Genomic DNA, 12,023 nt, shown 5'->3' with positions numbered 1-12,023 from the left:
GCAAAATGCAAAAAGCTCCTAACTCAAAATATCCTAGAAATCCAGGACACAATAAGAAGACCAAATCTAAGGATACTAGGTATAGAATAGAGTATAGCCAACTTAAAGGGCTAGTAAATATCTTCAACAACATTATAGAAGAAAACTTCCCTAACCAGAGAAAGAGAGAGAGAGAGAGAGAGAGAGAGAGAGAGAGAGAGAGAGAGAGAGAGAGAGAGATGCCCATGAGCATACAAGAAGTCTGCAGAACTCCAAATAGACTGGACGAGAAAAGAAATTCCTTCTGTTACATACTAGTCAAAACACCAAATGCACAAAACAAAGAAAGAATATTAAAAGCAGTAAGGTGAAAGATCAAGTAACATATAAAGGCAGACCTCTCAGAATTACACCAGACTTCTAACCAGAGACTTTAAAAAGATCCTGGAAAGATGTCATACAAACCCTAAGAGAACACAATTGCCAGTCCAGACTACTATACCCAACAAAACTCTCAATTACCATAGCTGGAAAAACCAAGATATTCCATGATAAAAACAAATTTACACACTATCTTTCAAAAAGCTAGCCCTACAAAGGATAATAGATGGAAAACTCCAACACAAGGAGGGAAACTAAACTCTAGAAAAAGCAAAAATTTAATCTCCTTTTAACAAATGAAAAACATTTGTTAAAACAAATGTTTTAACATAAACATAATTCCACCTCTAACAACAAAAATCACAGGAAACAACAATCACTTTTCCTTAATATCTCTTAACATCAATGGTCTCAATTCCCCAACATAAAGACATAGACTGACAGACTAGATATATAAACAGGACCCAACATTTTGCTGCATATAGGAAATGCACCTCAGTGACAAAGACCGACACTACGTCAAAGTAAAGATCTGGAAAAAAATTTTCCAAGCAAATGATCCCAAGAAACAAGCTGCAGATATTCTAATATCAAATAAAATCGACTTTCAACCAAAAGTTATCAGAAAAGATAGGGAATAACACTCCATACTCATCAAAGGAAAAATCTACCAAGATGAACTCTTAATTCTGAATATCTATACTCCAAATGCAAGGACACACACATTCATAAAAGAAATTTTACTAACACTCAAAGCATACATTACACCACACACAATAATAGTGGGAGACTTCAACATCCCACTGTCATCAATGGACAGATCCTGGAAAAACAAACTAAACAGAGGCACAGTGAAAGTAACAGAAGTTATGAACCACATGGATTTAAGAGATATCTAAAACAAAAGAATATACCTTCTTCTCAGCACCTCATGGTACCTTCTCCAAAACTGACCATATAATTGGTCATAAAACAGGCCTCATCAGGTACAAGAATATTGAAATAATCCCATGCATCCAATCAGAATACCATGGACTAAAGCTGGTCTTCAATAATGTCAATAACAATAGAAAGCCCATATACACATGAAATCTGAACAATGCTCTCATACCAATATTCTTCAAACTATTCCACATAATAGAAACAGAAGGAACCCTATCCAATTTGTTTTATGAAGCCACAGTAACACTCATACCTAAACCACACAAAGACCCAACACAGAAAGAGAACTGCAGACCAATTTCCCTTATGAATATTGATGTAAAAATACTTAATAAAAAGGATATATCAAAATGATCATCTGTCATGATCAAGTAGGATGCAAGGATGGCTCAATATATAAGGAAATCCATCAACATAATCCACTATATAAACAAAGAAAAAAACCACATGATCATTTCTCTAGATGCAGAGAAAGCATTTGACAAAATCCAAGACCCCTTCATAATAAAAGTCTTGGAAAGATCAGGAATTCAAGGCCCATACTTAAACATAGTAAAAGCAATATACAGCAAACCAGTAGCCAACAGCAAACAAAATGGAGAAAAACTTGAAGCAATCCCACTAATATCAGGGACTAGAGAAGGCTGCCCACTCTCTCCCTACCTATTCAATATAGTACTTGAAGTCCTAGCCAGAGCAATTAGACAACAAAAGGAGATCAAGGGGATACAAATTAGAAAGGAAGAAGTCAAAATATCACTATTTGCAGATGATATGATAGTCTACTTAAGTGATCCCAAAAATTCCACCAGAGAACTCCTAAGCCTGATAAATTCTCAACTGAGGAATACCAAATAGCTGAGGAGCACCTAACGAAATGCTCAATATCCTTAGTCATCAGGGAAATGCAGATCAAAACAACCCTGAGATTCTGCCTCAGGCCAGTGAGAAAGGATAAGGTCAAAAACTCAGGTGACAGCTTGGAATACCCAAGATACAATTCACAGACCACATGAAGTTCAAAAGAAGGAAGACCAAAGTATGGGTGCTTTGGCCCTTCCTAGAAAGAGGAACAAAATACCCACAGGAGGAGATACAGAGACAAAGTATGGAGCAGAGACTGAAGGAAAGGCCATCCAGTGACTGTCCCACCTGGGGATACATCCCATATACAGTTACCAAACCCAGACACTATTGTGGATGCCAACAAGTGCTTGCTGACAGCAGTCTGATTCAGTTGTCTCCTGAGAGGCTCTGCCAGAGCCTGTCAAACAAAAAAGTGGATCCTTACAGCCAACCATTGGACTGAGCACAGGGTCCCCAAGGAGGAGTTAGAGAAAGGGCTGAAGGAGCTAAAGGAGTTTGCAGACCTATAGCAGGAACAATAATATCAACCAACCAGACCCTATCCCCATCCAGAGCTCCCAGGGACTAAACCACCAACCAAAGAGTACATATGGAGCAACCCATGGCTCCAGCCACATATATAGCAGAATATGGCCTTGTTATACATCAATGTGAGGGGAGGCCCTTGGTCCTGTGAAGGCTGGATGCCCCGGTGTAGGGGAATGCCAAGACAGGGAAGCCAGAGTGGGTGGGTGGGGGAACATCCTCATATAAGCAGGGGGAAAGAGGTGAGGGAAGGGGTTTTCAGAGGGGAAACCAAGAAAAGGGATAACATTTAAAATGTAAGTAAAGAAAATATCTAATAAAAAGAGAAATCAAAAATAAAAATGAAACAGTCAGACATGGTGGTGTATTGGTAATCCCAGTGCTGAGCGGGGAGATATAGTTGAATCCCTGGGGCTTGATAGCCCACCTATCCTACTTGGTGAATTCTAGACCAATGAGAGATCCTGTCTCCAAAGAAATGTCCAAGGAACGGTAACCAAGATTGATATCTTGCCAGGGGTCTATCCCTGGGCTTGGTCCCCTCTGAAGCAGCCGACAGGGAAGAGTTTAGTTTGGGACAAGAGTTGGTCTTGCAAGAGAGTAGTGATTTCTTTAATAACTGTGCCTATCTTGACTCTAAGTTACTGAGGCCAGAAGCTGCAGGCCTGCGGGTCTGTTGACACTTGTTGCTAACAGTAGGTGATTAGATAAAGGATTTATTGCTTTTGCTCCCTTCTCTGTCCAGGCAGCTAGAAGTCTTTCTGGTTAACTCTTTGTGAACCAGAGAGGAAGGAAAGGAAAAGAATCAAAATGCTTTATACAGGCAAATATGTACAGACACATATTCATTCAAACATTCATACAGCAGAACTCTGGCTGGGCCCGACTGTCTGTCTCAGTCAGTTCTACAACTATTCATGTATGGTTACATACATACATACACATTTCCCTACGCATATATGTATAGACAAATAGGCATATACATATAGATGGAAGGGTGAGTGCATGGATGGATGAATGAATGGATGGGGCAGAGCCACCCAAGCCAAACCAACCAACCAATTTCTTTTCTCTGGCCTTTTTATACTTTCTTAGACAAAAAGTTCTTTAGAAAATTACCTCAGAGATAAAATGTTACATAAAATGGGAGTTATAGAAGGATATTGGTATTAAGTTCAAAGCAATGTTTCATTCTAATATACTCATTAGAAGTTCAAAGCAACAGTTCTTACATGGCCTTGTCTTGTCACAGTGCACACCTGTGGTTTTATCCTTGAACCTAAATGTTTTTCCTTGAATACAGATTTGTTCCAAGTCTCTCTCTTTTTAGTGTGATTATGAGAGCTCATTGTAATCTTTTTATATAGCCTTTACTTGCTATGAGAAGTAGGCAGATTCTACCCTTGACTCTAACTTCATTGCATCTTTCTAGGAAAGCAACTAAGACCACCTCTTAAATTCTCTTCCTAAAATCATTTGAATCAAATCAGGAATTCTATAGAATCATTAATTCATCTAAACAGCATTAGCTCATCAAAGTTCATCTTTATGTTGATCTGCAGGAAATCTGGTCAATAGGGTGGGCTAATGCCCAGGGATTATTACATTAATTTAATAATGACAGGAAAGGCGTGTCAGCTGCAAGAAACCATTCTGAGATGGAGTCTCTTTGGGTTTTGACATCAAGCTTACCCATTGCAGACCATGAAAAAAATGGTGGGCCACCTCCAGGAAGGCCATCTGCCAGCCTTTGTCTATCCTAGAGGGCTCCTGATAGTATCTGACATCCACATGCACAAGAATCCATGTGAACAAACATGTACACACACACACACACACACACACGCATGCACGCGCGCGCGTGCTCGCGCATACACTGAATAAATAGCAAATATGTCTTATCTATTAGGTATCCTGTGACTAATAGTGTAAGTCCTACTAAAAGCCATATCCCCAATGTCTCTTGCAAGGTGCAGTGAGAGTAAGAAAGACTATATAGCTTTAGGTTCGAGCAAGTCAATGGTTGTGATTGAATTCTGTCACCTGGAGAATACTTGTTTGTTTGTTTGTTTGTTTATTTGTTTGTTTGTTTGTTTGTTTTAGAAGTGAGCTGCCCTGCAGACAATACCTCTATCACTTTCCCCACTGCACAGACATGGTGTCTCTGTAGCCAGGTTTATTCATATAGGAGGACAGATCCACGTTCTACAGAAAGTAGACTTCATGATCCACTCAGGACAGGGCTTCATCTGGTACAGAGAGGAAATGAATTACTTTGCTGGTTGCATTCCTTCATTTCAGTTCTGTTGTTCTTTCTCTGAGATGGAGTTTCGCTATACAGTCCTGACTAGCCTGGAACTCAAAGAGATTCCCCCCCACCCCCACTGTCTCCTGAGTGCTGGGATGGAAGGTGTTTGCCACCATGCCTGGCATTTCAGGTTTTGGAGCAAAGGAATCTATGTCACCCTACTCAGAAAAGTGTGTCTTCTCTAATTTTGGCAGTGCTAAGACACAGACCAATTCAAAGAGAAAGAAAGCAATGAGGCAATTAGATATATGACAGAATTAATCTTTCTCTTGCTTCCATCTCTACTCTTTGAAATTGCATGTGATTATCTTTTCAGTTCTGTCTGGCTCCCAATAAATTACTTTTAAGATGTTATTACCTAATGCTTAAAATAGCATATCAGCTGTCAAAAATATTGTCTAAATTTCAGTTTTGTTCCTCAGTTCTTTTTATTTTTTTTAAAGTTACATCTTTATTTATTTTAGTGTGGCTGTGTACATTTGTGAGTGCAACCATGCCTCTGTGTGTGTGTGCATATGCATACCTGTGGGGTGTGCATGCGTGTGTGTGTGTGTGTGTGTGTGTGAGAGAGAGAGAGAGAGAGAGAGAGAGAGAGAGAGAGAGAGCGAGTAGATCAGAGGAGTAGTGAAAACCACTTCTTTCTTTCTACCATGCTGGACCCAGGGATCGAACTCAGGTCATCAGACTTGATAGCAAGTGGTTTTACCTTATAAGCTACCTCACCAGCCCCTGATCATTGGTTGTCTGAATCTTCTGGTGTGGGGCTCCAGGGCACCATGCCTAGCATCATTTGGGATGCACTGCACCTCTGAGAATCCTGTAGTTCTGTGTGACCCCTGACCTCACAGCACTGTCACTCCATCAAAGCAGAGAAGCAACAAGCATGTCTACAAGCAACAGACATGAACATTTTGGACTGCTGACATTCTGACACAGGAAGAGCCTCTCTTCAGCTCACAAACAGAAATTTTAAGAACATAAACTTTATAGAGAAGTAAGGAATATAGCTCTCATCTACATCTCATGCAACCACAGCAGTGTCCCCCACACTGTGAAGTCGGTTCCTCCTGTACAGTGAAGAGAAAAGCATTTACCTGAAGGGATTTATGTGAAGACACAGGTACAAGGATGTATAAAGATCTTATGGAGCAAGTATCAGTGAGATAGTGGCTTATGTTCACAGGGCTCAACAAAGAGCTGGAGAAGAAAATGGATCAGAGGCTCTGTCTCACCTGGCCCCTGTAAACATATCTGGCCTGACCCCATCTTTGGCATTACGAAAACATAGATGCCTACCCCTAAGATCTGGCTCTCAGCATTCTTCATTTGCTAAAAGAGTTCACTCAGACACTTCTTCCTGCCCACATCTTCTCTGGCTTTGGGAATCCTGCTCTCCATTTCTATCTCTGAACCCTTTTGCTCTCATGCCCTTGAAGGGTACTGTATACTCTGCTCTGTTTTTGTGATTCAGATCCATAACTGTGTCTGTGTCCACAAACATTCCAATGTGAGTAAAGATTTTTCTCTCCCTCCCATCCCACCCAGGGAGAACGAGGGTGGTCCACAGTGTGCAAGTGGAATTTGAGCAAATGAAAACGAGAGCATCCATTACCTACATAAAAGTGATGCAAGTGAAGATTGTGTTGCTTCTTGTACGAGTTACTGGAAAATAGATTTTTCCACATTTTAACACCATGCATCTGCTTACCCACTCGCACAAGCTCATGCTTACTGTTGCTAATTATTTAGCACAACTCATAATACACAACCTATAAGTGGCAAAGCATCTTGCAGAGAATAACCAAACACAAATGGAAGACAAAGCAAAAACAAAAGCAAGCAAACAAAACTTGAACTTGTCCAAAGTTGTCCTTATTGTTTCTTTCAGCACCAGCCTTTGCTGGGAGCGGCTGTCCTCGCCGCTGCTTACATTTCAGCTCCTTGTGCATGGCTTCCCCTCACGTGTGGACTGACATTGTCTCGAGGTATGTTAAGTACAAAAAAAAAATAAAAACCAAAAACACTTTATGCTTAAAACACAATGCCCCCAGTGATATGTATACCTTTATAAGAAACTTGAAGGAAGAGCCAAAGGAATGACTCTCTTGGGGTTAGATTTCAGATATAAAACCTCAAAAATTATCTCTATTCCTGAAATGATGTCAGTTGTGGGGTTTTGTCCCTCTTCCACAAATGCTAAAACCTAGACAGAGCAGACAGAGAGCATCAGGAGTTATTATGTATGAAACACATAGTTTTCTTCTTTCATGTGACCTCTAAGGTTAGAAGCTGGCCTCTCTTCCCAGCTGGCAAGATGGATTTTAGAACAATCAAGCCTAGCTGTGAAAAATCCTCTCTGGGCTAGGACACCACCAGGCAGCAATGTTCCTGTGAAAAGTCACAGATCCCTTCCCTCAGAAAAAGCCTGAAAGGATTGTGCTCTCTGTAAAACCCAAGGTGACCAATGATTCTGGGAGAATATGTTCTAATTCTAAAACTATCAGCACAGAAAAGGCAGATGTGCCCATGTGAGCCTCAGCATGGCACAAAGACTGCACTGGAGGCTGTTTAGCTCCAGCCTTCTCTGGATTGTTTCCAGAGAGCCAAGGGAGCTCACACTCCAGCAGGTGCCCAAAACCACATGCTGCATCTTTGCTATTTTTATTTTGATATCGCAAGACTCATCTTGTTCATGAAAAGACAACCTGTGAAGGAAAACCAGGGTGACCAGAGAAAGAATACAGAGCATGGAGACGCTTGTCTGAGATTTCAGGGAGTCAAGAGTGATGGACGTTGTGGTAGTTGGTGAGTGAGACTTCAATACTAGAGGCAACTGCAGACAAAGAAGCAGGGACCTGTGGAAAGGGATGGTGACAGAGGCTGGAAGCACATCCAGGAGCCACTGAGACAGGAGCATCAGAAGGTGCCAGCAAAATGCTTTCTGATCTATTTGTTATTGGCACTGATGCTCACAGGCTCTCACAAGGTCTGTCAGAAACATTGATATAATGACAGTTAATATCAATGCTGGAAACCTCAGAACCCTCCCACCCCAAAGAGCCAGACATGAACACAAATTCTGCAAAATATTGTATGTAGGTACTGAGGGTTCTCTGTCTTCCTTCTCCTAGGCTTTGCCTACTGGTTTGCTTCAGCTCTGTGCTCCCATAAACCGCTGCCTCATTTAACCACAGTCAAAAATATTGGACAGAGTCAAGGTGAACAGCAAGCAAAAAGCTTGGGAAGCTTCCAGGAAGAACGCTGAAGGCATTAGTCACCAGAACAGGAAATGAAAGGACGGATCAATGGGAGGCTTTGGTTTCTTCAGCTCCCCATCACCTCTGCTGTTACTTAGTAACCAGTGCTCAGTGTTCCGTCTTGAGCTTCCCATGAAGGAATGCCAAAGCAACAGAAACCAAACCAATCTGTCTTTTTCATCTTGAATCCACCAAGAAAATATGACACAGCTTCTATCATCTCCCTTTGAAGGGATTTCAAGATGCAGCTAATTATTACATTGAGTTCCTTACTATGTACAATCAACGTCTGTTCAAAAAAAAAAAAAAAAAAAAGACTGACAGAGCCTGGACAGTGAGAGACCACGAAGTCCGCACCGCCCCACCAGCGGAGGGGACTTTCCTGCAGATTGTTAATAGAAGAGGGACATAGATTTCTGTCTTATTTAAAGCACAAAAAAAGTATATAAATAAAATATTTGGGAGTTGAGAAGTTGAATTACGAGTAAAATACAATTTTTAGATCCACAAACTTTATCTAAACAACTTGCTTTTCTGCAAGGAAGTTCCTTCTCTGACAGAAGAAGACAAAAATATTCCTCCCAAGTACTCAAGGGCAAAGGGTCATTTCTAAAGCAGCCATTTCACAGAAAAGAAACAAAGACTCAGAAATCAGGAAAGACTGACCTGAGCATGAAGCTACTTAAGTACTCAAGGGCAAAGGGTCATTTCTAAACCAGCCATTTCACAGAAAAGAAACAAAGACTCAGAAATCAGGAAAGACTGACCTGAGCATGAAGCTACTTAGTAGCTTCCCTACTCTGGGGTTAGTTACATTTACACAGTGCCACACTGTCTGCCATGCACCATGTAAGGGCTATGAGCAATTGAACCCAAGTAAGTCCTGAGCAAATATGAGGTCACTGTTCATCAGCTATCCACCACGAGGACAGCCAGGCTGGCAGACATTACCTTCTAGTTATGTATATTCCTTTCCTCAGTTGAAGACTGAAGAAACTGGGACACAAGACAGTCATGCAACTGCCTCAAATTATATTCTCATTGGAAGGAGAGACTAGACTGAAACTCACTTGTACCTAAACCCGACACCTTGGCTCTTACCAAGCCTCCATCCAAGGCTATGTATGCCATCTGGAAACTTTCGACTGACCTCTAAAGGCAGTGGGAGATACTTTAGCTAAATGTAAAAGGAATTTCTTTCTGAAAAGCAGAATTTACTGACTCTGAGGTACTTTTCCAAAGTTGTCCACAAAACTGCACTGCCCTAGGAAGCTTTGAAATGAGAGGATGTTGATGAAGGCTTCCTTTGCAGTAGGTCTACCTAATGCACAGTGAGAGGTGAGAGCATGACTTTAGGGAACAAGAACAGAAACAAAACAAACTTTCACCTCCATTTTCCTTGGCGTTCAAACGAGCAGAAATAGGAAGATTGCAAACGAAAGAGACGATCGATGTCCTAAAAGAAAAATGCATGTGAACTTTAAAGAGTTGAAGAGATGACAGTGACTTTTAGGCTGGTGTTGAAGTTTAGGCAAAGGTGTGTGTTTGTGTACAGCGACTAAGCCTGTGTGCATGGGAAGCAGCCACTCCAGATGGCTGAAAATGTGGTAATGTTGGAAAACACATATAATGATTGGCACCCTAAATGAGAAACAGATGTCTCCTCCTAAGAAAGATTTTAGAATAACTTGCCTGCTGACCTCTTCAGACCTCTTTAACTGGATCTCTGCATCAGTCCTACAGGGACACTTGTTGACACTTTAACCCACTGCACTGTGTCCCAGGAAGAAAACAGAGCACCAGCCAAAAGGCAGCCAGTGCTCAAGTGTATGTATACAATAGATAAAAATACAAACATCCTACAAAATTTTATGTATTTTGCAGATTGTATAACATGGCAAAGGTTCTCGTTAATTTTATGTCAATCAAATAGGATTATCAAAAAGCCAGAATTTTAACCCAAGAGCACAAAAAAAAAAAAATGAGTCCTGGTGGACATCGGGCTATCTGAGAACCAGGCTGTGCTCATTCTCCTTGGCCAATGTTCCCCAACAGCTTTAGTCTAAAGTCTTATTTAGTGTAAAGTCTTCTTGCTTCCAGCTTCCTCTCTGGATTCTGAATGCTGTGCACTAGGCTGTGATTGGGGCAGAAGCATCTGGAGTTTGAGAAGGCTCATCTAAAAGGCTGTCCAGTCCACGCTTCCCCAGGGGCATGTGGAACTGGATCGCAACAAGTTGACCTCATACAAAATCGTAACCTTCTTTTAAAAATTATGAGTTTTTTTAAGTAATTGTTTTGTAATTCAACTGCATGGTTCAAGCATGAATTTTACAGGTGAGAAAGTTGCATTGCTATGCCAGGCAAAATAAACACATCTATGATCTCCTATCCTGTGATTAGATCCCCATGGATTTAAGGTGTGCCCATGGCAATTATTTGTCCAGTGTGTCTCAGAGAAGCCATAACATTAAACATTGTTTCTAGACTCTAGATACGAAATGACATATGAATGTTTTTATTTCATGAGGAAATGGCATAAATAATAGAAGTTATTAGCTTTCATGGTGTTCAGGTTTCCTAATCCACTAACTCACTTCCCAACTAACAACTCTACGGCATGACTTGGTTGATAATAAATGCCAGCCCAAGACACTGAGGAAGTTTGTTGCTTGTCACCCTGAACTGGGAAAGCAATGAGTGAGTGTCAGAGCAGAAAAAATGGCCGTCGATCTTCTGTTTAGTCAGAAAAGATTTTACAGAAAAGATGTCTTTTCTCCCATCAGTCTTTCGGGTATCTAATGGAGACATCGCAAGAAAACGGCAGTCAGCCCCAGAGGGGTCAGGATGTGGTGATGAGACTTGCCTGTTTGATTCAACTAGAACCGGCCTTTGGGACTCACATGCTGAGTGCTAGAAAGCCAGAGAAAACTCTGGGGCACGTAAGTGAGAGACTGGTGGGTGGGCTGGGGCCAAGGAAAGACATAAAACATCAAATTTTAGAAAGAACTCAAGCTGGAGCCAGTGCAAGGGAAAACTGGAGATCAGTAGGAGGGCCTAACCACGGTCCTCTCCTCATCCTTTGCTGTGCTTTCCTGGACACCAGATCCTTTCCTAGCAGTTCCATACCCCATCCTCCCAGCCACCTGAAACAACAAACCCTTCAAATCACTACTAAATCTTGTGTATACAGTGGAGGCTCATTGTGCACAAATGTAACATATTCTGACTTTTGAAACTAGGATTGACACTAATGCTTTCTAAAATATTGAACCATAAATAATTCATTGGCTTATATTAAGGTTCCAATGGCTTCATAATAAAAGCCAGACCAGGATATACCCTACAGCAAAAGTTGGAGTTCACACCTATGTTTCTACTATACAATGATTCCATAATTATTTCAAGGGTAGAATGCTTTGAAGGGTCATATTGCCATTCTTCATATACTCCATTTATTCCATCTTTGGTCTAGATCAATTGTGATCCAATCTCAATGTGTTTAACAATTACTGAGTGAAAGAATCCTCAAAGACCTCTAACTGTACTTCATAGCTGATAGAGTGCTTTAAAGAAGATTTAAAAATATAAATCATGTATTGTACACACGTGCATGTATGTATATGCACATGTGTGTGGGAGCCAGAGGTTGACAATAGGTATCTTCCTCAATCACTCTCCTTGGTTTTTGAGACAAGATCTTTCACTAAACATGAAGCTAGACTGGCTGTGCATCCAGCCCTAGGGATTCCTGTATTTCCGTCTCC

This window comes from Mus caroli, chromosome 9 (genome assembly GCF_900094665.2).
Source record: "Mus caroli chromosome 9, CAROLI_EIJ_v1.1, whole genome shotgun sequence".
Classification (NCBI taxonomy): Eukaryota; Metazoa; Chordata; class Mammalia; order Rodentia; family Muridae; genus Mus; species Mus caroli.
This window is presented reverse-complemented; position numbering follows the sequence as displayed.